The sequence below is a fragment of the Pan troglodytes genome, chromosome 12 (assembly GCF_028858775.2).
Source record: "Pan troglodytes isolate AG18354 chromosome 12, NHGRI_mPanTro3-v2.0_pri, whole genome shotgun sequence".
Classification (NCBI taxonomy): Eukaryota; Metazoa; Chordata; class Mammalia; order Primates; family Hominidae; genus Pan; species Pan troglodytes.
The window spans coordinates 15,815,074-15,839,089 of NC_072410.2; the positions used below are offsets into that span (position 1 = coordinate 15,815,074).

The 24,016-nt window shown below is 41.7% G+C and overlaps 1 protein-coding gene across 9 annotated transcripts in view; it reads left to right on the forward strand.

The window, feature by feature from the left end:
• The window catches only part of LOC459477 (LIM and senescent cell antigen-like-containing domain protein 1), a 155,165-nt gene that overhangs the window by 38,091 nt on the left and 93,058 nt on the right, over positions 1–24,016 (forward strand). Inside the window, exon 1 of one of the 9 annotated variants that reach the window (XM_024354513.3) lies at positions 14,040–18,673. The exons of 3 other annotated variants lie outside the window; for them this stretch is intronic. The gene's annotated coding sequence lies outside the window, so the exon portion shown is untranslated. Of the gene's footprint in view, positions 1–14,039; positions 18,866–24,016 lie in introns of those variants that run through there. 5 more of the 9 variants (XM_063789472.1, XM_063789471.1, XM_063789474.1 and 2 more) reach the window with 5 other exon arrangements.

Genomic DNA, 24,016 nt, shown 5'->3' on the forward strand with positions numbered 1-24,016 from the left:
GCTATGTTGCCCAGGCTGATCTTGAACTCCTGGCCTCAGGTGATCCTCCCACCTTGGCCTCCCAAAGTGCTGGGATTATAGACATGAGCCACTGTGCTCAGCCATCATGCTGTTTTTTAAGGGTAGAGGAGGGAGAGTGAAGAGAAGGGATATTTATTTTGGGAGAAAAATAATGCAAAAGTATTTTTTAGCTTGTTTGCCACTACATAAATGGAGAAAAGTATACAAAAATCTTTGATAGGATAATATATTTACAGGAATTATGGAGAACTTATTTGACAGATATAGAGGAGTTTATTATTAATATTTGTTTGTATGGGGAAAGGAAATCAAGACATTATAGTAATACTAGGCCGGGAATGGTGGCTCACGCCTGTAATCCCAGCACTTTGGGAGGCCAAGGCGGACAGATCACTTGAGGTTAGGAGTTCAAGACCAGTCTGGTCAACATGGTGAAACCCCATCTCTATTAAAAATACAAACATTAGCCAGCATGGTGGCGCGTGCCTGTAATCCCAGCTACTCGGGTGGCTGAAGTAGGAGAATCTCTTGAACCCAGGAGGTGGAGGTTGCAGTGAGCCGAGATCTCACCACTGCATTCCAGCCTGGGCGGCAGAGCAAGACTCCATCTCAAAAAAATAAATAAAGTAATACTATATTCTCTTTGGCTATGAAGAGACCAGCTTTCCAGAAACCCAGGGTTTCTGGAATCCAGAAGTTGCTGGCAGGTTGGTGGTGGGGGAGGAAACCTTTTTAATGCCAAACTAATGAGTCTGAACTCCCACAAGCAAACAAACAGAAGATAAAAAAAAAGCTGAACTCTAAGGGGTTGTCTCCTGTATACTGTGATGGCCTGATTCACAGAGGGAGTGGCCGCATCTCAGAGGGAACGTGGCCATCCTGGGAGGCGGTGGAGAAGAGCGGGAGGAGTTAGCAAGGGAGAGCCCTGGAGGTCCGCAGTGCTGAGAGTGGTTGTGAGCAGCGACCTTGAGGAAGACCAGACTGAAGGTACTGGCTCTGCAGTCCTGCCCTGGAGGGGAAAGGGAGGCCAAGACCGCTCCTCCATCCCCTAAGTGTTAGCCGTCAGCTAGCTAATCCCAGCCTCTGGGAGCTCTTAATAGCTAACTGAAGAAAAATAACATAGCTTTTGGTCTAATGTGGTAACATTTCTCAAAGTTGCTAAAAACATTTCAAATGTCTGAATCTTCTTTTAAAATCTCTGAGCATTAATCAGTTACAGAAATCTTATTTGTATCTTTATTTCCTTTCCTTTCTGCATCAGATATTATTACGTATACTGTTTATTGGGAGGGATGTAAATATTATGCACCCTTCCCTCAAGAAGCTTAGAGTGCAGTAGAGAAGACAGAGTGTTTATAAATAATGGTAAATATTTATGATACCAGTGGTAATAGTAGTAATCATAAGATATAAGGTTGTCTTTCTAGATAACCATTTGAGGTTATCTGGAGGGAGAAGGAAGATCTTTTTAAGGGTGGAGAAATTGAGAGCTAAAGATTGTGTAAACTTTACAGGTGTGAGTCTTCCACACATTGCATCTGACATATAAATAGCAAGAGGCTCCATGAAAATGACTCTGTTAGTCATGTTAGTGTGAACAGTGATCGTGGATGTTTTGAGCCACAGTCCACTACTGTTCCCAGTGTGCTGGACATTCTCCTTGAGCTATTTGCAAACAGGAAATATACCTCTTTGAAAATAAACATTGGCGTACATAATTGCACGGAATCCTGTTACTCATCTAAGGTGGGACAATAAATAGCCTTAAAAAATGTTGTAATACCTTACATTGGAATAGCATTTTATTGTGAACAAGGCAGTCTGTTTTATGAATAGTACAAAAGCTTACTAATGCTGTGATAGAAGTAGGAATGAGTGTTTTAGACAGTGAATCTTAAACGTTTAATCTTTTCTTTCGTTGAAGACTCTCACTTTTCAGTTTCTGACAATTTAGCACATAATTCTGTATGATAAGAAAATACAGATGGGGACATGGGCTTAATGCTATTGAGGAAAACTGTTCAATGTAGGGACAGGCACCTGAGAAACTGTCTTCAAATGTGTCTCATTGAGCCCCAGCTGCTCTTCCAGAGCTCAACTGGACCTGACAACAGCTGTCTCTAAGCCAGGAACCATGGGCCCTTATATTTTAAAAAGGATGGGTAAGGGGATGTTCTGTTGGAAAATATGCATTTAGTGTAGCAATGCCAAAACTGTAATAATATACATGAATGCATGTTGAGCTTATGTCTAAATACTGGTTGTGTCATGAGTGGCCTATTATAAAGCCACTAGAAAAGTTATTTTGAAAGAGGATTTGAGGGACTGGGCTTTTTTTTTTTATCATGGAATTTATATCCTAATCCTGACTTTGTGTACATGTCTGTTGTGTCTTACTGTTCTCTCCCTTCCTTAAACTTCCCTTCACTGAAATACAACTTACATACAATAAGCTACTTGTATTCAATTTTACAATATAAGTTCTGACCCATGAGTTTGTTACCACAGTCAAGAAAATGAGCATAACCCTTTGTAATCCTTCTCTCCCTTGGTCTCTGGGACTCTTGCTTTTTTTTTTTTTTTTTTTTTTTTTTTTGAGGCAGAGTCTTGCTCTATTGCCCAGGCTGGAGTGCAGTGGCACAGTCTCAGCTCACTGCAACCTCTGCCTCCCAGATTCATGTGATTCTCCTGCCTCAGCCTCCTGAGTATCTGGGATTACAGGCAGGAGGATTACCCCACCCAGCTAATTTTTTGTATTTTTAGTACAGACAGGGTTTCACTATGTTGGCCAGGTGGGTCTCGAACTCCTGACCTTGTGTTCCACCCGCCTCGGCCTCCCAAAGTGCTGGGATTACATGCATGAGCCACTACGCCCGGCCTGACTCTTTTGCTCTTGATGTGTATAGGAGGAATAAGCTACAGAAAGGTGTAGGGGACGGTAGGCAACGATTACACATTGAAGTCAGGTGGTCTTGGAAGTGTAGGAAAACATTTTGAGAAACACTGTCTTAGAGAATTCTCTAACATTCTGGAACTGGCCGCTGAATCTGCCTCCCCACCCTTCTGTCATCCAGGTCTCTCTTGTCCTAGAACCCACATAAATTGCAGTAGTAAACTTGTATTGTGTGTTAGCTTTGTTGCTGTTCCGCAGCTTCCTGGGCCACATCAGACTGAGTGTATGCTTGTCGGTGCTTCCCAAACTGGTGAAGAATAAGGATTTTAAAAAATACTTTCTAGTCTATTGTTAAGTGACACTTCTGTAAAAGACAATTAAAATGGGATGCTAGAAAAATAAAAAAAGTCATATGAATGCAAGTCCCAGTTGTTTCTCTTTATATTCAGCAGATATAAAATTTCTATGTCACATTGGTAAGTTTCTAAATACTTACTCTCAATTTCTGCACTTATTTTATTGCAGAGTGATTACAAAATTTTGTGATTCGTGGGCCACACTGAGCAATACTGATCAGCAGTCCTGCTTCTCCCGTTTTCTTTTCTTTTCTTTTTTTTTTTTTTTTTTCTACTGGGTACAGTGATCTTTTGGCCATGCTTTTAGAGTTTCCCACTTAGAATGTTCTGCAGCTTTTAACCAGTTATTTTGGCCTAAGAAATGAAAGGAAACTAACAGTTGCTCTTGAATACTTAACGATACACCAGCTGATGGGCAAAGCATTTTTATTTTTTATTTCTAGGTGATCCTCAAAACAACCCTGCAAAGTAAGTGGTATTAGCCCCACTGCAGGGATGAATTACCTCACTTGTAATCATGTATTATTTAACAAATATTGCTGCGTGCCTGGTAGAGACTAGGTGTATGCTTGGCTCTAGGGATACAGCAGGAAGCAGAGCAGACAGAACTCTCTGTCTTCATGGTGCTTATGTCCTTGTTGGGGATGGTAGAGACACACCATAAACAAATAAAGCATATAGCGTATTAGATGGTGATCAACAGTATGGAGGAATAAGCTAGAGAAAGGGTGTAGGGGACAGTAGGCAACGATTACACATTGAAGTCAGTTGATCTTGGAAGTCTTCTCTGAGGTGACCTTGGGCCAAGATCAGGCTCAGGAAGAGAAGACTTGGAGCAGCAGAGGTGAGGTCCTGCAGTTTTGAGGAACTCACTGAGGTTAGGGACTCTTCTCATGCCATTCAGCTAGGGAATGGCTGATAATAAATGTGGTTTTTATCTATTATGCTTTATAGTCTTCACTCACTCTCCATGTTCTTGGTTTAAAAGCTGCCTGAATCCCCTCTCCCCCCCACCAAAAAAAACTGGAAATCAGTCTGGGAATGGGAAGGTGGAATTTATGTGTGGATTTTGCTTTTGATGATTAGGTCTGGATATTTTTCAAGGCTTTAAGTATCTTTTTCCTAAGGGTATGAAGTACATGAGTTTTGTAATGGAGTTTCCATTTTTAAGTGGATGAAATTTCTCTAGGGGACATGAAAAGCTAGACAAGATCAGGGAAGGGGCTTTCAAAAAAGAAGAGATTAAAGCTTTGGGAAAAAGGCATTGCTTTTGTTTAAGCACTTTGAAGTTAAGGATGTGTAGGTTATTCCCTGCTTATGAATGACCTGGTGCTTAGAGACAGCTCTCCTTGTATTTGACAGCAGCATTTGCTGGGGCTTTTTTCTCATCTGGCTGCTCTCCACTACCCAAGACTTACCTTCTGCAAACTCCAAGAGCTCTGACCCAAACCTTTCACTCGAGGTCATGGCTCCCAAACCTCCCACTGCTTCTGTGCTCTCTCACCTCCTCCACCAGCCTTCAATTGGGTTAGAGAGGAGGAGGAGTAGGGATGATGACTGTTTATAACTAGTAAGTATTCTAGTCTCATTTGAGCTTGTGCACTACATAAAATTAGTAGGCAGGTATTACTATACCTGTTTTACAGATGAGAAATGTGAAGCTCACAGATGTTAAATAATTTGTCCAAGGTCATCATTCCCGGTAAACCAGAGTAAAGACCTGAAGCAAAAACTCTTTGGTTTTCCTGTCCCTGATTGCTGCTACCCCATCTCCTTTTTCAGCTACGTTTTTTTGGTGAAGGAAGCTTTTGGAGATTGGTCATGGTTTTATTTTTATGGAATTTACTATATGGCTTTTATGGAAAATGTGTTCCAGGGTTGGAAACTTAATATAGATCCTACTTCAGATTTTTGGTCATTGGGTTGGGGACTAACTAAATATCATGTTGATTTTTACCGTGCCTTGCTATTTTTTAGGTTGAAATTTAATAATTCATATAAGTGTCCTTTGAAATTTGGCAGGATACTCTTCTTTTGAAGTATTACCTGCTGTTTCTCATTGTAGGTTATATTTCTTAGTAACACGCCTCAACACTCTTGGGGTTCTCAATCTTACAAATAACTTCTCTCACCCTTTTTTTTTCCTAGCTAGTTTGTTTAATCATTTGTAACTTCCCCTCCAAGGTTGGGGAGGATGGAGGTGGGGTTTTTCAGCCTGGGGTTACATGGTTTTTGATCCTCTTACAAACATAGTTGTATGTTCGTTAGAATGTGAGCTAACCATTCTTCAAAAAAATGCAGAAGAGTTAGCCAACGTGGTGTTGATGGCCGTGAAACCTGAGTCCTCTCAGTTAGCTGAAATAGTAGAGATTTGCTGCCCTTACGGCTCACAGAGCTGCAGCCTAGCAGGTGCTGTTACTTCTTTGTTTAAAGCGTGTTAGCCATCCAGATGTTTCTAGCTCTTCCTTTCTCTTTCATCAGAGAACATTCTTCTTGAAATTTAATGTGGAGGCCCTTTTGCTCTGGTGCATTTTCTTACTCCAAATTCCTGCATTTGTCACCTCTTAGTCACAGTCAGGCTATTGGGCTAAGTGGTCTGGGTGAACACTGATGTTAGAGGTGCAGGGTTTGCTGCAGCCCACCTCTTGTTCTCCAGCTTCCTTCTAGGCATCGTTTATTTTTATTCTTTAAAGTATTTTATGTTTTGATTTGTTATAACTATTGCAGAAATCAATCCTGAGTCATCAGGGTTGTTTAGTCTTTCTCCTTTTGTGCGTTTGTGTGTGTGTGGTAATATTCATTTTGGCTATTTGGATGGCATGTGATACAGCATTTTTTATTTTGTAGCCAAAACCAAACCAAGAGGTTGCCAACAGGACAGAAAAAAGCAGCAAGATAATATTAATAGGCACGTGTGCTTGCACCTAATCAGGAAGCAGGCAGCTGGGGCCAGGATTTGAAGTCTTCTTTCTATACCTGGGAGTGGGGAAAGGCCTGGTCTTCATGTCAGTGTTAGTCTGGAAGTAGTGACAGAGACTTAGCAGTTACTGGGTTTTCCTACTCATTTTAGTACTGTTCTTGATAAGGTTTTAGTATTTATGTATGTGAAAATAACTTTTGAAGTCTTTAAGATCATCACCTTGACTGAATGAGAGCTAATAGGTTTTATTCATTCCTGCAAAAGGAATAGAATAGAACTTGTCATAGTGGGTCAGTACCAGTTATGGGTCAACTAAGCAAGTTTAGTTTTGTTTTGTTTTGTTTTGTTTTGTTTTGTTTTGTTTTGTTGAGACAGGGTCTGTATTGCCCAGGCTGGTCTTGATCCTGGGCTCAAGCAATCCTCCTGCCTCAGCCTTCTGAGTAGCTGGAATTACAGGCATGCACCTCATTGGCTAACAAGTTGTTTTTCTTTTTGAGATGGAGTCTCGCCCTCTCGCCCAGGCTGGAGTGCAGTGGCATGATCTTGGCTCACTGCGACCTCTGCCTCCCGGGTTCAAGCGATTCTTCTGCCTCAGCCTCCCAAGTAGCTGGGATTACAAGCACGTGCCACCACACCCGGCTAATTTTTGTATTTTTAGTAGAGACAGGGTTTCACCATATTGGCCAGGCTGGTCTCAAACTCCTGACCTCATGATCTGCCTGCCTCGGCCTCCCAGACTGCTGGATTTACAGGTGTGAGCCACCGTGCCTGGCCACAAGTTAAAGTGCCCTTTAGAGTGAGCCTTATGCCTCACATTACAGTGGCTAAGAAGCTAAGGGACAAAGTTCCCAGTCTCAGAGTTTATAATCTAGTAGGGAAGAGTAAATAAGTCTCAGATTTATCTTGATACATGGCAACATTTGGTAAATATCCTAAAAAGAGGTACAGAGCAATCAGGATTCAAGGACAGGGAGAACTCCCTGAGGTAGGAGGGAACGTGCCAACAGGAGTTTCTGGTCATCCCAAACAGGGATGCTCATGGCTGCCACAGCTTCACATTTCCTTATACCATTGTTTGATCTTCACTAGTATGTCCAAATTCCTTGAAAATGGGTTTTAAACTTCCAGAAAACAGTACGATCTCTCAGAACTGTGAGTGCACTCAACATGTTTTATGATTGACCTTTTCTTGTGTCTCCCTTGAACTATAAGCTCATTTGAAACTAGTTAACTGAGTCTTATTGCTGTTGCCTGAGAAGCTAGCACAGTGCCTGACACACTGCTAAGTCAGTGCTCTTTCGAGTTACTCCCTGAGAATTCCCTTTCCCTCTCCCACTTCGTGAACCACAGCTAATACAGACTCACTTCCGTGATGAACCCGGTAAGGCCTAGGCCTTTCTTGCTGCTGCTGCATTTCGCAGCGCTTTGCAGATGCTGCCTCTGCTGTGTCATGACAGAATATTGCAATATGTTTTGTGTGTACATCGCAGTCTAGGAAGTTACTCCGGGCTCTGCCTTATTTATCCTTATGTGCCCCGTACCTATAGCAGTTAGTGATATGGTAGTCATTGGGTAAATATTCACTGAAATGAAAATGGAAGTTTTCAATGTGTATGTATTTGTTTTCTACTTACCCCTATTTTAATGGTACAAAGTGGGTAAGGGTTGGTTAACACTTGCATTTGCTCAAAAGTTAATTTTTACAATAACTAAATGTTTTTACATTCTTAAAATGTATTTTACATTCTTAACAAACATGAATCTATATTGTAGTACTTTATTTTTTAAGAGAGAGAGAAAAAAGGTGCTTCAGATGTTCTTACAAAGCTGTTTAGCATTTCTGGGAACTTAATAAAGTATTTTGGCTCAGCAGTTAAAAAATGAAAATCTATTTTTTCTGAGAAATAAAGTCTTGCCCATCTGTTCTCTCCTCTTACCGTGTGACTGTTAAATGCTATTCTGAGATTGTATGTTTTGTTTTGTTTTGTTTTGTTTTGTTTTTTGAGACGGAGTCTTGTCTTGTTCTGTCGCCCGATCTAGAGTGCAGTGGCACAGTCTCGGCTCACTGCAACCTTCACCTCCCAGGTTCAAGTGATTCTCCTGCCTCAGCCTCCCGAGTAGCTGGGATTATAGATGTCCGCCACCGCGCCTGGCTAATTTTTGTATTTTTTAGTAGAGATGGGGTTTCACCATCTTGGCCAGGCTGGTCTCGAACTCCTGACCTCGTGATCCACCCGCCTTGGCCTCCCAAAGTGCTGGGATTACAGGCATGAGCCACCGCGCCCAGCCTGTATGTTTTGATACTATAGAGAGGTATACAATAAAATTGCCTGTTAGTCACCATTTCTAATTATGGTTCATTTTATCATTCGATTATTTTTAAGAGCTTATTAGCATGTGTATATGTAAAGATGTGTTTCATATATTTTTAATCTGTACATCCTTTCATATTTTGTTATACTCTCTTTAAATGCAAGCACTTACTTTGAAATAGTTTTAAATGTTATAATATCTCCACCGTATGAAATAAGGAATATCCGCACTTTCTTCCACCCCCTTCTCTGAGATTACTGCAGCCAGAAGGTTAATGCCTTAGCTGAACTCTTAAAAGCATTTCCGTTATCATAAGCTTAAGAAATGTTTGTCTTAGTTCATGGAATGTAAATAATTTTTTTTTTTTTTTTTTTTTTTTGAGACGGAGTCTCCCACTGTGGCCCAGGCTAGAATGCAGTGGCGCGATCTCAGCTCACTGCAAGCTCCACCTCCCAGGTTCACGCCTCAGCCTCCCAAGTAGCTGGGACTACAGGTGCCCACCACCACGCCTGGCTAATTTTTTTGTATTTTTAGTAGAGATGGGGTTTCACTGTGTTAGCCAGGATGGTCTCAATCTCCTGACCTCGTGATCTGTCTGCCTCAGCCTCCCAAAGTGCTGGGATTACAGGCATGAGCCATTGCTCCTGGTCATGAAATGTAAATAATTTTTAAATCTAGTTTACAAAGAAAAATGATGATGTAGGGATATCATTTTTTTGTTCCTCAAGAATAAATTTAGTCTTAAATTTCAGGTTAGCATCCTGGATTCATTATCCTATATCACTTTTTGGTATGCATTCATGGGATTTTGTAGGCAGTTTCATGCCAAAGTGTTGTGTTTTCCAAAGTCCAATTTTTTTTGACTGGTTTTACTAACATTCATTTTGAAATGATTCCGAATTTTGTAACAAAAACAACTTATATTTGAATTTTCACCTTTATAATTTAAAAAAATCTATTCTGTAGCCCTGAGATTTGGACAAAATGGTAATTATGTTATTTTATGGATATTAAAGCTGAATATAAAGAATTTTTATCGAACCAAGATGTCACAGCTCTTATAGTAAGTGGCATGATTAAGACTATAATTTTACTTGCATTCAGTGTACCTTCTACCACTATATAATGTTTCCAAGCATATGAACTTATTACTAGTCTGTATCTATGGTTTTCAGTGATGTTAAATATGTTTTTTAAAATTTTATTAATATGTAATACACAAGAGTGCAAAAATCGTAAGTGCGCAACTTAGGAATTTTCGCAAAGCAAAAGCATGGTCAAATGATTTGGACTATGAATTAATATTAAAATACAATGAATTTAATATTGGATGTCTAGAGTCTCTTGATTCCAGAGAAATACATTTATTTTTAAACTTGTGTTACACTTCCCTGAATACTCATTTGAAGTGTTTCTGATTTCCTCATTTGCTCATTTGTTTGACAGTATTCACAGCGAGCCTGCCCTCTGCCAGGCATGACTGGCATGGGGCACAGCTGTGAACAGGAATCATCACTTGTAACTTGAGGTCAGACTAAAGGACACAGGCAAATTCCTGTGGAGCAAGAGGGCCTTCCGGAGAACTTCCCAGAGGAAGCAACCTCTTGACCGAGTCCGAGTCTGAATGGGAATCATCCCAAGAAGAGTTCAGGGAGGAAGGCAAGAGGCACCAGGCCAGGAGGGCTGTTGAGATGTGACAGGCAGATCCGCAGGGCTGCAGCCTGTGCAGTGAGGGCTGGAGCTGGGGGATGCCGGGTGGGAGCAAGGACAGCCAGGTCCGTTTTTACTGGCACTGTAGTTTCCTTGATTATCAACAACAGGAATAGACTCAGGCAAACAGAAGCTTCAAAGAAATTTACTGGAAAAATACTGGGGTTGCTCCCAGAATTGAAGAATGGGCTGAACTTACAGGTCTCTGAGAAGGGCAAACAACTAGGGCTTTCCCGGTGTCTCTGCAGAACTTGTGGGATGTCTCTATAGAGCAGTGCTCTGAGTTGACTTCCTCTGACTGCAGGGTGTTAGTCTCTACTCAGATTTCTAGTCTTTGAGAAATAGTATCTGATTAACTTAGTTCAAGTCCATTGTCCAAATGGACCAGGACCAGTCATTGTGGCCAGAGGATAGGAAGAAGCACCATGCCTAGTCAATCAAGGTAGGTGACTGTTAGGTGGTTAGGACAACTAGATCTGTTACCTGAAACAGAGAGTGGACGACATGGGTACCCATGTGGATGACATGACCACCCAGAAGGCAGTGTTACGGTAGCTCAGAGAAGAGGTGGTTTGGGAACAGTGATTAGGAAAGAGGGATGTTCAGAGGCCAGTTAGAAGGCTGTTGCATTAATCCACATAGGAGGTGATGGTGCCAGAAGTAGATGCAGCCTGTACAGATATAAAGTAGTAAATAGATTCAGAAACAGTTAAGAGGCAGAGAAGAAAGGACTTTGCAGCTGGACATTGGGAGGTGTGTGAGGATGATTAAGTTGTTGAAGATGACTCTCAGGTTTCTCGCTTGGACTAGAACCATTGTGTGCATAGTGGTCCCTTGCATGGAGGAGAGAGAGTTTCAGGAGGGGGATGGGGCTTTCATTCAGTTATGAAGTAATAAGTTGGAGTATCTAAGCAGACCACATTTAATTTAAGAACACTTGGGTATGAACAACACTTCCCCATTAAATTACTTGTGGGGTTCCAGCTCTGCCATCAGGGCCCTCTCACTCCCGCATCGTGGCCTCTGCCAAGGTTGTTACTCTCTTTTTGTGTCCCTGGGCTGCTGAAATCTTCTCACCGTATTGCCATGGAATTTGTAACGTACTTCCTTCTGCTCCCCTACCTTAGGCAGGTTTGGGTCTGAGTGGGTTTTGGAATGAGTATTGTTAAAGGAAGTTAAAATGAAGACCAGGCCTGTGAAATCTCTGAGCACACAAAACCAGTTAGGCCTTATATGTTACCTCAGCCTTGCTTAAATTGCAGACATAAGCAGAACAAGTAGAGTCATTTTGATAAATGTTTATGTTAGAAGTAAAACTTAACCCCAGCCAGTCGTAAGCTGCCAACTAACATATGACTAAGTGACTAGGGGCTTTCCAACAAGGTACCTAAAAAAAGGCAATTCTGTAATTTCAAATCAATCAAATAATTTCTTTATTTTGCTTCTGCGTTTCCCAGTAAATACTTGTCTCTGACTTTTTGTCATTGGGACACTAAAACTTTTTTCGTCTGGTGTTCCCCAATTCACGAATTGCTTCTTACTCAAATAAACTCTTTAAAATTGTATTGTTCCTCAGATTTTTCTTTTATAGTAACTTTCCCAAACTCAGAAAGGCCCCCAGAGCTTAGGGGCTTTTAGGACTAAGTGCTGCTATTTAGGGCTCTTTCTTAGATGTTATTATGTTTAGAAGAGGCTTGCTATAGGCTGGGCACAGTGGCTCATGCCTGTAATCCTAGCACTTCGGGAGGCCGAGGCAGGCAGATCACCTGAGGTCAGGAGTTCAAGACCAGCCTGACCAACGTGGTGAAACCCCATCTCTACTAAAAATACAAAATTACTTGGGAGTGGTGGCGCATGCCTGTAATCCCAGCTACTAGGGAGGCTGAGGCAAGAGAATTGCTTGAACCCAGGAGGCAGAGGTTGCAGTGAGCCAAGATTGTGCCATTGGACTCCAGCCTGGGCAACAAGAGTGAAACTCCATCTCAAAAAAAAAACAAAACAAACAAAAAAAACTTGCTATATGATGACACTGTTTTCTTGATATAGTCAGAGTTTGAAAATATTTCAAATTGGGGACTTCTTTGATTAAAATGTAAAGTTTATAAATGAATTTAGTTACAGTGCTTTAATTTTAATAGTATTCAATGTTGTGTAATATTAATGAGTTAAGTCAAACCCTGACAAGTGGTTCCCTTAGGTACTTTAGTGAGTACTTTTAGCATTAATGCTTAATGGCCTCAGAAATCCTCTGGGTCTGTCGTCCTCAGCGGATCTGAAACTGTTCCCTAAGGAGCAAGTGGGAACTTGTGGAGCATTTTTAGTTTATCTCGATGGTTTCAGGAAAGGGGTACCATAGGCACTAAATGGACTGAGGCCAGAGATGCTGAATGTCATGAAGTATGCATCCACAGGACTTTGATGCTGGTTAAAAACGTAAGAAAGAAAAACACCTTTGTATAATGATGAACATAGAACCTAACTGTGTTTAGGTTGACATCATCAGGTTTAGGTTGATATCTGTTTCAGATATCATCGGCTGGGCACAGTGGCTCACACATGTAATCCCAGCACTTTGGGAGGCCAAGGTCGGTGGATCACTTGAGTCCAGGAGTTCGAGACCAGCCTGGCCACATGATGAAACCCCATTTCTACTAAAAATATGAAAATTTGCTAGGTGTGGTGGCACGTGCCTGCAGTCCCAGCTACTTGGGAGGCTAAGGTGGAAGGATTGTTTGAATCCAGGAGGCAGAGGTTGCAGTGAGCCAAGATCATACCACTGCCTGGGCACTCAAGCCTGGGCAACAGAACAAGATGTTGTCTCAAAATAAAAATAAAAAAGATACCATCATGAAGTACTTTTCAACAGTTTCAATAAGCACTAAGTTTTCTGGGAATGCCATGAAATTATAAATTGAGTGAAGGATGAAATTTGCTTGGACTTTATGCTTTATTTTCATAGGTGGTACTAACATTACCACCTATGAACATTTTGCCCTTAATTGTTCTTTTATATTCTATTTAGAAACTCAAATCCTTTAAGACAATGGTTAGAATATATTAAAAAGGGGTGTTTTTTGTTGTTTTTTTGTTTTGTTTTGTTTTTGAGATGGAGTTTCATTCTTATTGCCCAGGCTGGAGTGCAGTGGCGTGATCTCAGCTCACTCCAACCTCTGCCTCCCGAGTTCAAGCAATGCCTCAGCCTCATGAGTAGCTGGGATTACAGGCGCGCACCACCACGCCTGGCTAATGTTTGTATTTTTTTTTTTTTTAGTAGAGAGGGGTCTCACCATGTTGGGCAGGCTGGTCTCGAACTCCTGACCTCAGATGATCTGCCTGCCTAGGCCTCCCAAAGTGCTGGGACCACAGGCGTAAGCCACCACGCCTGGCCCAAAGGGTTTTGTTTTTAAATGAGAGATGGTTAGTAAACTAATGTTTTCCCGAGTGACATAGGGCATATACATAGAGATGAGTATGATGAACATTTGGGGTTATAAATGACTTTCATAACAAGGACCTATGAAGAGTATATAAAGGTGGAGACACTGATTAGCACTTGATAGATTGGGTAAATCAAGTTAGGTGAAATTATCCCAGATTTTTTTAAAGTCCCAGGAGGAAAAGATACGCAAGTGTATTGGGCATTGAACAAATTTTTTAAAAAAAGATCTATGTCCATTCAGAATAGTCTGTGGAAAGCATTTATCCTGTTATTTTGTTGTTGCTGTTTCTTTTTTTTTTTTTTTTTTTTTTTTTGAGATGGAGTCTTACTCTCGCTCAGGCTGGAGTGCAGTGGTGTGATCTCGGCTCACTGCAACCTCTGCCTCCTGGGTTCAAGCGATTGTCCTGCCTCAGCCTCCCGGGTAACTGGGACCACAGGCGCCCACCACCACGCCTGGCTAACTTGTATTTTTTAGTAGAGATGAGGTTTCACCATGTTGGCCAGGCTGATTTTGAACTCCTGACCTCAAGTGATCTGACCGCCTCGGCCTCCCAAAGTGCTGAGATTACAGGCGTGAATCACTGCACCTGGCTGTTGTTGCTGTTTCTATGTGAGACTGATAAAGGACAAAAAGAAGATGGCAAGGGATGGATGGAAAAGGCTGGTTCTTCTCTCAGGGTTCCCAGACCATAGCTGGAGATAACCCAGGGTTGTAGCTCCATCTGCTGGAGAGAAGCAAACCCACTCTTACATAGTCTATAAATGAAAGTGATCTCTCCACAATCATAGTGAGCCAGCCCGTGTTTGCTAAGCACTTGCTGTGCACTGTGTAACACTTTGTCAGGCTTAGGGTAACAGAGGAAAAACATAGACATGTTCCCTGTTCCCACCATGCTTAGCTCTGAGAGGCCTTCTGCTGTCAAGAAGACTTATTTTAGCTGGTGTGCTTTTGCATTCTAGGTTTCCCCCTAGACTTTTCCTTGGGTGACTTTTAAAGCCACGTAACCTCATTGTGAGCTTCCTGTTCCTTATTAGAGGTAAGGAATAACAGTGCCCCTCCTATAGGCCTCAGTTTAGCTAAACTTTATTAAGTATCTAGTGTGTCTGCTAGGCAGAGGCCCAAGGAGCATAAAGATGAGTAGGAATCTAGTCCCTGCCCTCCACGAGGTTAGAAACAGGAGCTCATAAAATGATCCTCGCAGAGTAAATGAGAATGTATAACGGGATCCCTGAGGAGGAGTGCGGGATCCAGGCAGGAGAGTCGACTAGGAAGGTATGGACAGGTTTTCTGAGTTGTTTGAGGACGTGAGCATTAGCGAAGGGAAGCCCTTCCCAGCCGAGGTCAGCGTGAGCAGCAGCATGGAGATGAGGGCCTGTGTGGTATGTGTATGTCCCTCTTAGGCTATGTAAAGTGAGCGGCAGGAAGTGTCCAGGGATGAGGGTTTGGGGACATAGATGGAGCCAGGTAGGGCCTGGAGCAGTAGCTCACGCTTGTAATCCCAGCACTTCGGGAGGCCAAGATGGGCAGATCATTTGAGGTCAGGAGTTCGACACCAGCCTGGCAACATGGTGAAACCCTGTCTCTACCAAAAATACAAAAATTAGCCGAGCATGGTGGCACGTGCCTGTTGACCCAGCTACTTGGGAGGCTGAGGCAGGAAAATGACTTGAACGTAGGAAGTGGAGGCTGCAACGAGCTGAGATCACTCCATTGCCCTCCAGCCTGGGCAACAGAGCATGACTCCGTCTCAAAAAAAAAAAAAAAAAAAAAAGGCGGGGCCAGGCGATACAGGGTTTTGTGTGTTACCTTAGGGGATGCTGACTGTCCTCAGTGCAGTAGAGAATTTAAGCAGGGTAATGATAGCAGGTTCCTTAGACCGCTTGCTGGCTGTGTCTGTTGGATTTGATTGAAGGGGACCAGGCTGGAGACAGGGACTCCATCTAGGAGGCTGCGGCATGCCTGCTTGGATAATGTCGCCATGCCTGAGAGAGGGCACATTAAGATGAAGAATTGGATTTACGCATGGTGGGGAGGGGAGTTTATTTTAGGCATCATGAGTTTGAGTTGCCTGTGACGATATCTGTATGGAGACATCGGCAGACAATTCGATGTATGATTGCGAAGTTTAAGAAGGTCCAGCCAGTGCCACTAACAGGGAGGAAGTAGTTGAGCCATGAGATTTGTTGAAGTCATCAGGGAGAATGTGCGCAATGAGAGGAGCAGAAAGCCAAGGTCAGGCTGGGGAGTAGCCATACCTACAGCCAGGCAGAGGCTCTTGCAAAAGAGATGGTGATGGGATGACAAGAGGGATAAAAGTACGGTGGTCTGGAAGCCAAGGGAATAGAAAATTCCCAGGAAAGCATCATTTAAAAATGTCAAATGTAAGATAAGGACTGAAAAATGCCTTCTGGATTTGGCTTTTAAGAGCTGTGACTGTAAGAGGTGTTTCCAGATTGCAGTAGGTTGATGAGTAAATAGGAGTTGAGATAACTTTTAGAAAATGGTGTCTGAGGCCGGGCGTGGTGGCTCATGCCTGTAATCCCAGCACTTTGGGAGGCCGAGGCGGGCGAATCATGAGGTCAGGAGATCGAGACCATCCTGGCTAACACGGTGAAACCCCATCTTACTAAAAATACAAAAAATTAGCCGGGTGTTGTGGAGGGCGCCTGTAGTCCCAGCTACTCCGGGGGCTGAGGCAGGAGAATGGCGTGAACCCAGGAGGCGGAGCTTGCAGTGAGCTGAGATTGCGCCACTGCACTCCAGCCTGGACGACAGAGCGAGACTCCGTCTCAAAACACAAAAACAAACAAAAAAACAAACAAACAAAAAAAGAAAATGGTGTCTGAAAAGAGAGAGCTGTGATGGTAGCTGGAGAGTGACTCAAGATAGACTCATTTTAACGTAGCAGAAACTGGAGCCTATTTACAAACTCTTCGGGGGAAAGAGCCCATAAAGAAGGAAAGTGGCTGTCTGGATGTGAGTTTATGGACTGACATCAAACAGACCTTTATGGGACTGAAGGCCTGAAGAGTAAGCATATGGGTGGGAGGTAGTTGAAAGAGAACCTTCCAGATAAACTGTTTTCTTCATGAATAAGTAATAAAGTAATATCTGCTGAGAGAAGAAAGGGATGAGGTCGATTACGAGAAGACCTTCAAGCGTGGTAAGTCCTTATGCGAGTGGTGCATGGCTTCAAGAGGAGGGTTGATGGGACCCATCCATGAGTAGAGAAGTTAACAACAATGCCAGTCTGCCCAGGATGTTCTGCTGGGACTCAGAAAAACATCCAGTTTCCTTCCTTTAGATTTTAACTGCAGCATCACGAGCTGCCTTCCTAGAGGGAATTTTGTATTTTGGGGCTGTAGCTCAGAAGACTTCCATTCTCTTTTCCCTCTCCCAAGAGAGATCGCAGCTGCTTCCCGGGGTTTATGTCCATGACATAGGACTGTCCCTGCTGGGAATGGGGGAGGGAACTGCTTCCCACTCCAAAGCAGCCTTTTCACTTCCAGCTTCCATCTGCCTTCCACTCCCACCTCCCAAAATAAAGTAAATAAATCAAAGCCAGAAAAACATTCTGGCTGGAATTTTATTACATTCAGTATTGTGTGAGAGCTCCCAAACTAGCTGGGACCGTTGGATTTCAGAGTACGTGAAGGTGAAGCCTGTGAGGTTCCCCCAGGAGTGCTGGGCAGAACCCTGAGCTTTAGAACTCCCTCTGCCTTTAGCTTGTCTTGGATGTGCTCTTCCACTCTTTCAAGCACTAAACCCTTCCCTGTAAATAGTCACCTGCCAGGGTGCCCTCAGGTTATAGCTTGTCACCAGCTCTAAGAGTGGCTAGTACCCAGTCTCGGTGTTGGATAACAAGCAAAAGTGATGAGTTGTTTTCTTGGGGTTTTGTGTGTGTGTGTGTGTGTGTGTGTGTGTGTGTGTGTGTGTTTGGTTTGTTGTGGTGGTATGTTTTTGTTTTTGTTTTTTCAGAGACATGGTCTCCCTATGTTGCCTAGTCTGGGCCTGAACTCCTGGGCTCAAGTGATCTCCTATGTCGGCCTCCCAAAGCACTGAGATTACAGGCAAGTGTAAGCCACTGCACCTGGCCATTTTCTTGTTTTTAAAGATTAACCTCAGGCCCTAGTTATGTTACCATCCTAGAAATGCAGTTATCCTAAGAATGATTCCTCTATAATAAAGAAATTGGGTAAAGGAGCTTTCTTACTGTATTTTCAGTGAATTCAGGCAAGGACACCTTCATTCATGGAAGGGGAAGGCTGAATTAATTGCTCTCAAGTTCTTTCTTAGCTTCAACTAAATTAGATCCCTTTATTCTTCAGTGGAAACTTGGCACTGAGGAGTCCCAGGAGGTGACTCAGTCGGATATGTGAGGCCTTAGCACCACTGGCCTTGCTTCTTCTGCACTGTGTTTGTCAGGGATATCTGGGACAGAAAGAATAATTTCCGCTGCTGGGGCAGCCAGAGCCTGGCGTGCCCGTCTCTAAGCTGGCCTGCACCTTGCCACCGGAAGATGTAGTGTAGAGTAGCTGCTTGACCCCAGAGTAGCATTCAGAGGGCACATAAAGAAGCTCCGTTAATTCAAACATGTAGTTATTATAGAGATCCAGAGGGCCAGAGGCTATCATTTTTTTAAAGTTACCTCTTTCTATGATGATCAGTTATTCATTTTTCTAAATATTTGTCTGCATGTTATATGTGCTTTCAGTAAGTTTTTGGGTGAATTTCTTAACTTCATAAAGTATATAAAACAACTTAGCAGGATATGAGTTATGACATTTAGGGGTGTTGTCCTATTGCTTCAGAACAGTGGGGTTATCGTGTAACACACCATGTCACATGATTTGACTAAATACAGGAAAAAAAAAAACCCTGAACTTGGTTTCATTGGCTCAAATATAGTTCAAGACAACAGAGACAAAGCTAAGATGAGGAAGTTCTGTACAGTTTAGGAAATAGAGGCTTTCAAAGATAATTCGCAGTGATGTGAAACTGGCCTCCCAAGCCCTGATAAGTAAGTTAAATAAGAGTAGGAGCCAGGAGGGAGGTTCTTTACTCTTGAATTAAGAGAAGGGGAGCTGGAGGTGGCTCAGGTAGAGTGCGTAGGTTTGCAGAACTGGGCCTGTGTGTGTAAAGTGACTAAGGCAAAGGAGTGGAAGTTTGAGAGAAGAAATGGACATGATTGCCTAAATCAGCCAAACACGGGGTATTGTCGTATTTCTGGATTTGTTTTCCTTATGACCTACCTTTCTCAGTTATTTAAGAAGCAAATCTAAAGGATATTTGTTGAAACTCTCTATGCAGAAAGGGTCTTGGGTGAGTTGTAGTAACCTTCAGCCATGCTGATTAAAATTTTCTGCCTGCTGCAGAGGTTATGATTGTGGTTCTTATATCTTGTAGTTGTGTATTTAATTATTGAAATATGTGAAAACTTTGTTTTATTGGTTTCAAAGTAGGGTGGGTGTGGAAGGGAAACTGTGCCTTTTGTTTGCAAAGAAAAATTTAAAAACAATTGATAAACAGTATTTAGTGTCATATGGTTTATATCCTGCAGAGCCTTCTATAAAAGACCTTAGTAATGCTTTTGGCATTTTATTACATTAATTTTTTAAAACATTATTTCTGCTGCCTAGGGTCTTTGGTGGGGAAATGTACTATTTAGCAATATGTTTAGTGAACTTTTGTCCTGTCATGGTAAGAAGAAAGCAGCTATAACTAAGTAAGGAGTTACTCTTATCCATTAACATGTAAAATGCTGTTTAAAAAAAAAAAAACTGGTCATTTTTTTAAGTTTTATTTTTAATTGGCACATTTATTTATGGAGTACAATGTGATGTTTTGGTTCATATGTACATTGTACAATGACCAAATCAGGGTAATTAGCCTATCAATCATCTCAAATATCACTTTTTTGTGGTAACAACACTTAAAATCCTCTTGAGGTATTTTGAGATATACAACACAGTATTATTAATTATAATCACCTTGCTGTACAATAGATCACCAGAACTTACTCTTCCTAATTTTGTACCTGTTGACAAACTCTTAGTTTCATTGATTCTGTTGTTTTTCTAGTCTCTTTTTCATTTACTTCTGTTCTGATCTTTGTTATTTCCTTCCTCCTGCTAACATTGGGCCTAGTTTGTTATTTTTCTAGTTCCATGAGGTGTAATGTTAGGCTGTTATTTGAGATCTTTCTTTTTTGAAGTAGGTGTCTATTGCTGTAAACTTCCCTGTTAGCACTAACTTTTGCTGCATCCCATAAGTTTCAGTACGTTGTATTTCCATCTTCATTTGTCACAAGATTTTTTTATATATCTCCTTTATTTTCTTCTTTAATTTCCCCTTTAATTTTTTCTTTATCTCGATAGTTGTTTAGGAGCATATTGTTTAATTTCCACATATTTGTTAATTTTCCATGTCCTCCTGTTACTGTAGAAACTATTCTAGTTTCATACCATTGTGATCAGAAAAGATACGTGATGTAATTTCAGCCTTCTTGACCTGTCCTGGAGAATGTTCCATGTGCACTTGAGAAGAATATGTATTCTGTTGCTGTTGGGTGGAATTTCCCCCAGCAGGCCACTCTTAACGGAACTGTAATGCCTCAGACCTACATTTGGAAAACATTTATTCAGGGGTGATTATTTACCCACAAAAGAATCTTTTGCTTTACTACATGACTTGCCTTATACAGTGGACTTCCTAGAGATTTAAATGTATTTGCAAAAGCATTGATTTTACAGTTAACCTTCAAGAACATTAAGAGTGATACCGATTGCATGTGTAAGGCAGTCTCTTATATAGATGTATGTTGTGTGTATGTACACGTGTGTATATATGTACATTCACATACATAATCAGGAAATAAGGAATAGTTATAATGAACAGGAGAACACAAGTATTTTTCATGGATAAGAAAGAAAACATTAAAAAGAGGATAATCATTTTAATTTGGTCTTTTAGTTGATAAAAAGGGTACATGCTTTTTAGTTTGCAAACAACAAGGCACTTTGCATAGCTGATAGAATGAAAATAGAATAAAGTATTCTGAATGAACACAAACACTTGGTGGTAGTTTAAAAAATATACAAAAATAACTAAACATCAGGCCATCACAGGTAGTGTCAAGTTTTTGAGGCTAACCAAAAAGCGGGGAACCCCCTTCAATTCTAAGAGATGACACCATGGAGGTAGTGACTTTTGAGTTGGGCTTTGAAGAATTTGACAAATGATGGAAAAGAGTGTTGTTCTAGGCACAGTTGGCAACAGCTCGAGCAAAGGTTTGCAGGTCAGTGTTACTTCTCTCTTCAGAGTCCTCCATTGCCTTTCCATCTCACCTAGAATAACATCCAGTTTTTATTCTGGGCTGCAAGTGCTTTCTGGATCTACCCCCTGCCCTATTCCTTTCTGTGCTGTGTTTTCCGCTTTAGCCTGGAAGATTTGTTAAAACAGGGGCTTTGTTTCCTCTTGTTCACCTCTGTATTCCCAGTGCCCAGAGCAGTAAGTGCTCAGTAAATAAATGTTGAATGAATGAAAGAAATTCAAAAATTATCTACTGTGCTGGAATGTTTGAAGGATAAGAATGGCAGGGAGGGAGGGTGTATGTGGAGTATTGGTCTTGAGGGCAGTGTAAAGTTTGGGGATATTAGGGAAGCATCTGTGATGTTGCAGTGAAGTGTTTGCTAATACTACAGTGTAGAGAATGGATTAGAAGGACTAAAGAGCAAGATAGCAATACCATACGAAAGGATGTGTCAGTGGGTCTTTCATTCAGTTGACATTTGAGTGGTTGCCCCATGCTAAGCACTGTGTTAGGTTCTGGGGACACAAAGGTGACTGAGAAATGGTTTCCATGGGTAATGCCAGATGTGTGAACATCCTGTAGCAAAGGACTGAGCAAATGATGTGGTGGGGCCTGAACCTGGGCATTGTCAGAGGCGTGGGAAGGAGTCTGAAGTCTCATTGATAGTTTCTTGATGTCAGTAGTTCTGCAAGTTCCCAGAAAAAAGAGGAAGCCTTCAGTGAAACTTTTTAAAAAAAAAAAATTGATTGATTCACAAGGTCTTGCTCTGTCACCCAGGCTACAGTACAGTGGCACGATCATGGCTCACTGCAGCCTTGACCTCCTGGACTCAAGAAATTCTCCTGCTCCCGCCTCCCAAATAGCTGTGACTACAGGCACACACCACCATGCCTGGCTAATTTTTTAAATTTTTATAAAAACAGAGTCTCGCTGTGTTGCCCAGGCTTGTCTTGAACTCCTGGCCTCAAGAGATCTTCCTGCCTTGGCCTCTCAACATGCTGAGATTACAGACTTGAGCCACCATGCTTGGCCTTTTAAGGGAACTTTTAAAAATGTTTTTAGTTTTTTTTTTTTTTTTTTTTTTGAGACAGAGTCTCGCCCTGTCATCCAGGCTGGAGTGCAGTGGCGTCATCACAGCTCACTGCAACCTCCGCCTCCCAGGTTCAAGTGATTCTTCTGTCTCAGCCTCCCGAGTAGCTGGAATTACAGGCACGCACCACCATGCCCGGCTAATTTTTGTATTTTTGGTAGAGACGAAGTTTCACCACGTTGGCCAGGCTGGTCTTGAACTCCTGACCTCAGGTGATCCACATGCCTTGGCCTCCCAAAGTGCTTGGATTACAGGCGTGAGCCATGACGCCCAGCCTAGTTTTGTGTTTTTAATGCGGGGACTTACAGTGATTTTAAATTGGGTCTTGCCCAAAAGTTAGCCATATGTTGATTGACCCATTAGTTCCAGGAGAAAGAGGTATACAGGAGCAGTGTTTTAGCTCTGAGTCGGTGTGTCACTTCTGAGGCGCAGTTTGTCAGAATAGTTACAGGATGAAATGTTGATGTCCTGTAGAGTGCTTGATTAAAATAAGTGAAGTGGCAGGTGGGGAGGTATTTTATACCCCAAATGTTGCCACAAATGTATGATAATATTGTTGGGAGAAAAGGATACTTTATCAGCCCAGATGGGACATATAATACAGAATCTAAAAAAATTGAAAAACAACTTTTACCAATTTTTGTGTGTGGGAGGGGGGTGTGTGGAGAACAGGCAGAGATTCCCTTATAGGGCTTTAAAATGTGCTATGCTAAAAGAAGGTTTGTTTGCAGCCTGGGAAGACATTAGACTACCGAGTTCTTTGGGTTCAGCTGTTTATGGTCTTTCTTGTCACTTATTTAACAGTTTGAGACCATAAGTAGCATATACTTTTCTCACTTGTTCTTTATTCATTGAGCCTATTTATCCTTGAAATGCTGTGGTGTAAGTTGAAAGACCTTGGGTTTAAATTTTACTTCTGCCATTTGTGTGATTTTGAACAAATTATTTAATATCTGAGTTGCAGATTCCTCATCTGTAAATGGCAATAGTATTTAATCTGTGAGTAGTGTATGTAAAAGGATCCTAGCTTGATATTTGATGGGATCCAGGTGAACAACAAATGTTCCCCTTTTTATTGTATTAATAGTAAAATGTATATAACATTCAGTTGTGGAGGACACTTGGGTTGTTTCCATACCTTGGATATTGTGAATAATGCTGCTGTAAACATGGGTGTACACATACCTGTTTGCATCCTTGTTTTCAATTCTTTTGGATATATACCCAGAACTGGAATTGCTGGGTCATGTGGTAATTCTATGTTTAACTTTTTGAGGGACTTCCAATCATTCTCTACTTTTGTTTTTTAGTTTACTCTGCATCATTTATGCATATCTCCTTTAAGATCCAGAATTACTAGAGTTCAGGGTTTGAAAGCAACTAAATTCACTTTAGTGCCTGATAGTCTCATGGTTTTTCTCTACTTCCAAACATATCTAAACCTTATCCAAGCCTCCCACTGTGTGACTTCTACTGTGAAAAAAGCCATTCTTCTCTTTCTTTTGCTTTTTTCTTTCTTAAATCTTCTCCCCTTCGATTGCCTTTTCTTTCCCTCACTAATTCTTTCCTTCTCACCGCCTGCCTTCTATAAAGGAATGCTGGGGAAAAGGTCTTGCCGGAGTTACTTCTCCATCCCCACTCTCAAGCCTACCCAGACCTGGAGTTGCTGTCTTTGTGAAAAGGGACATAGACACAGAATGATATCCAGATGCTATATTACGTCAATTTACAATAAACTTTAATTTAAGCCAGACTTTCAGAACAATTAGCACCTGTATAATACTAAAAAATGCCAAGTATCTGGGAAAGGTTGGGTGGGGAAGGAGAAAATAGTATCATCCATGGGGGTGATTCAACTCTTAGGGCTGCCAGCCTAGCACACTGCTAGCAACAGCTGGGAAGAAATCATAAAGTGAATTTTCCACAGATAAACCAGCCAGAAATAACACCAGACTGCCAAG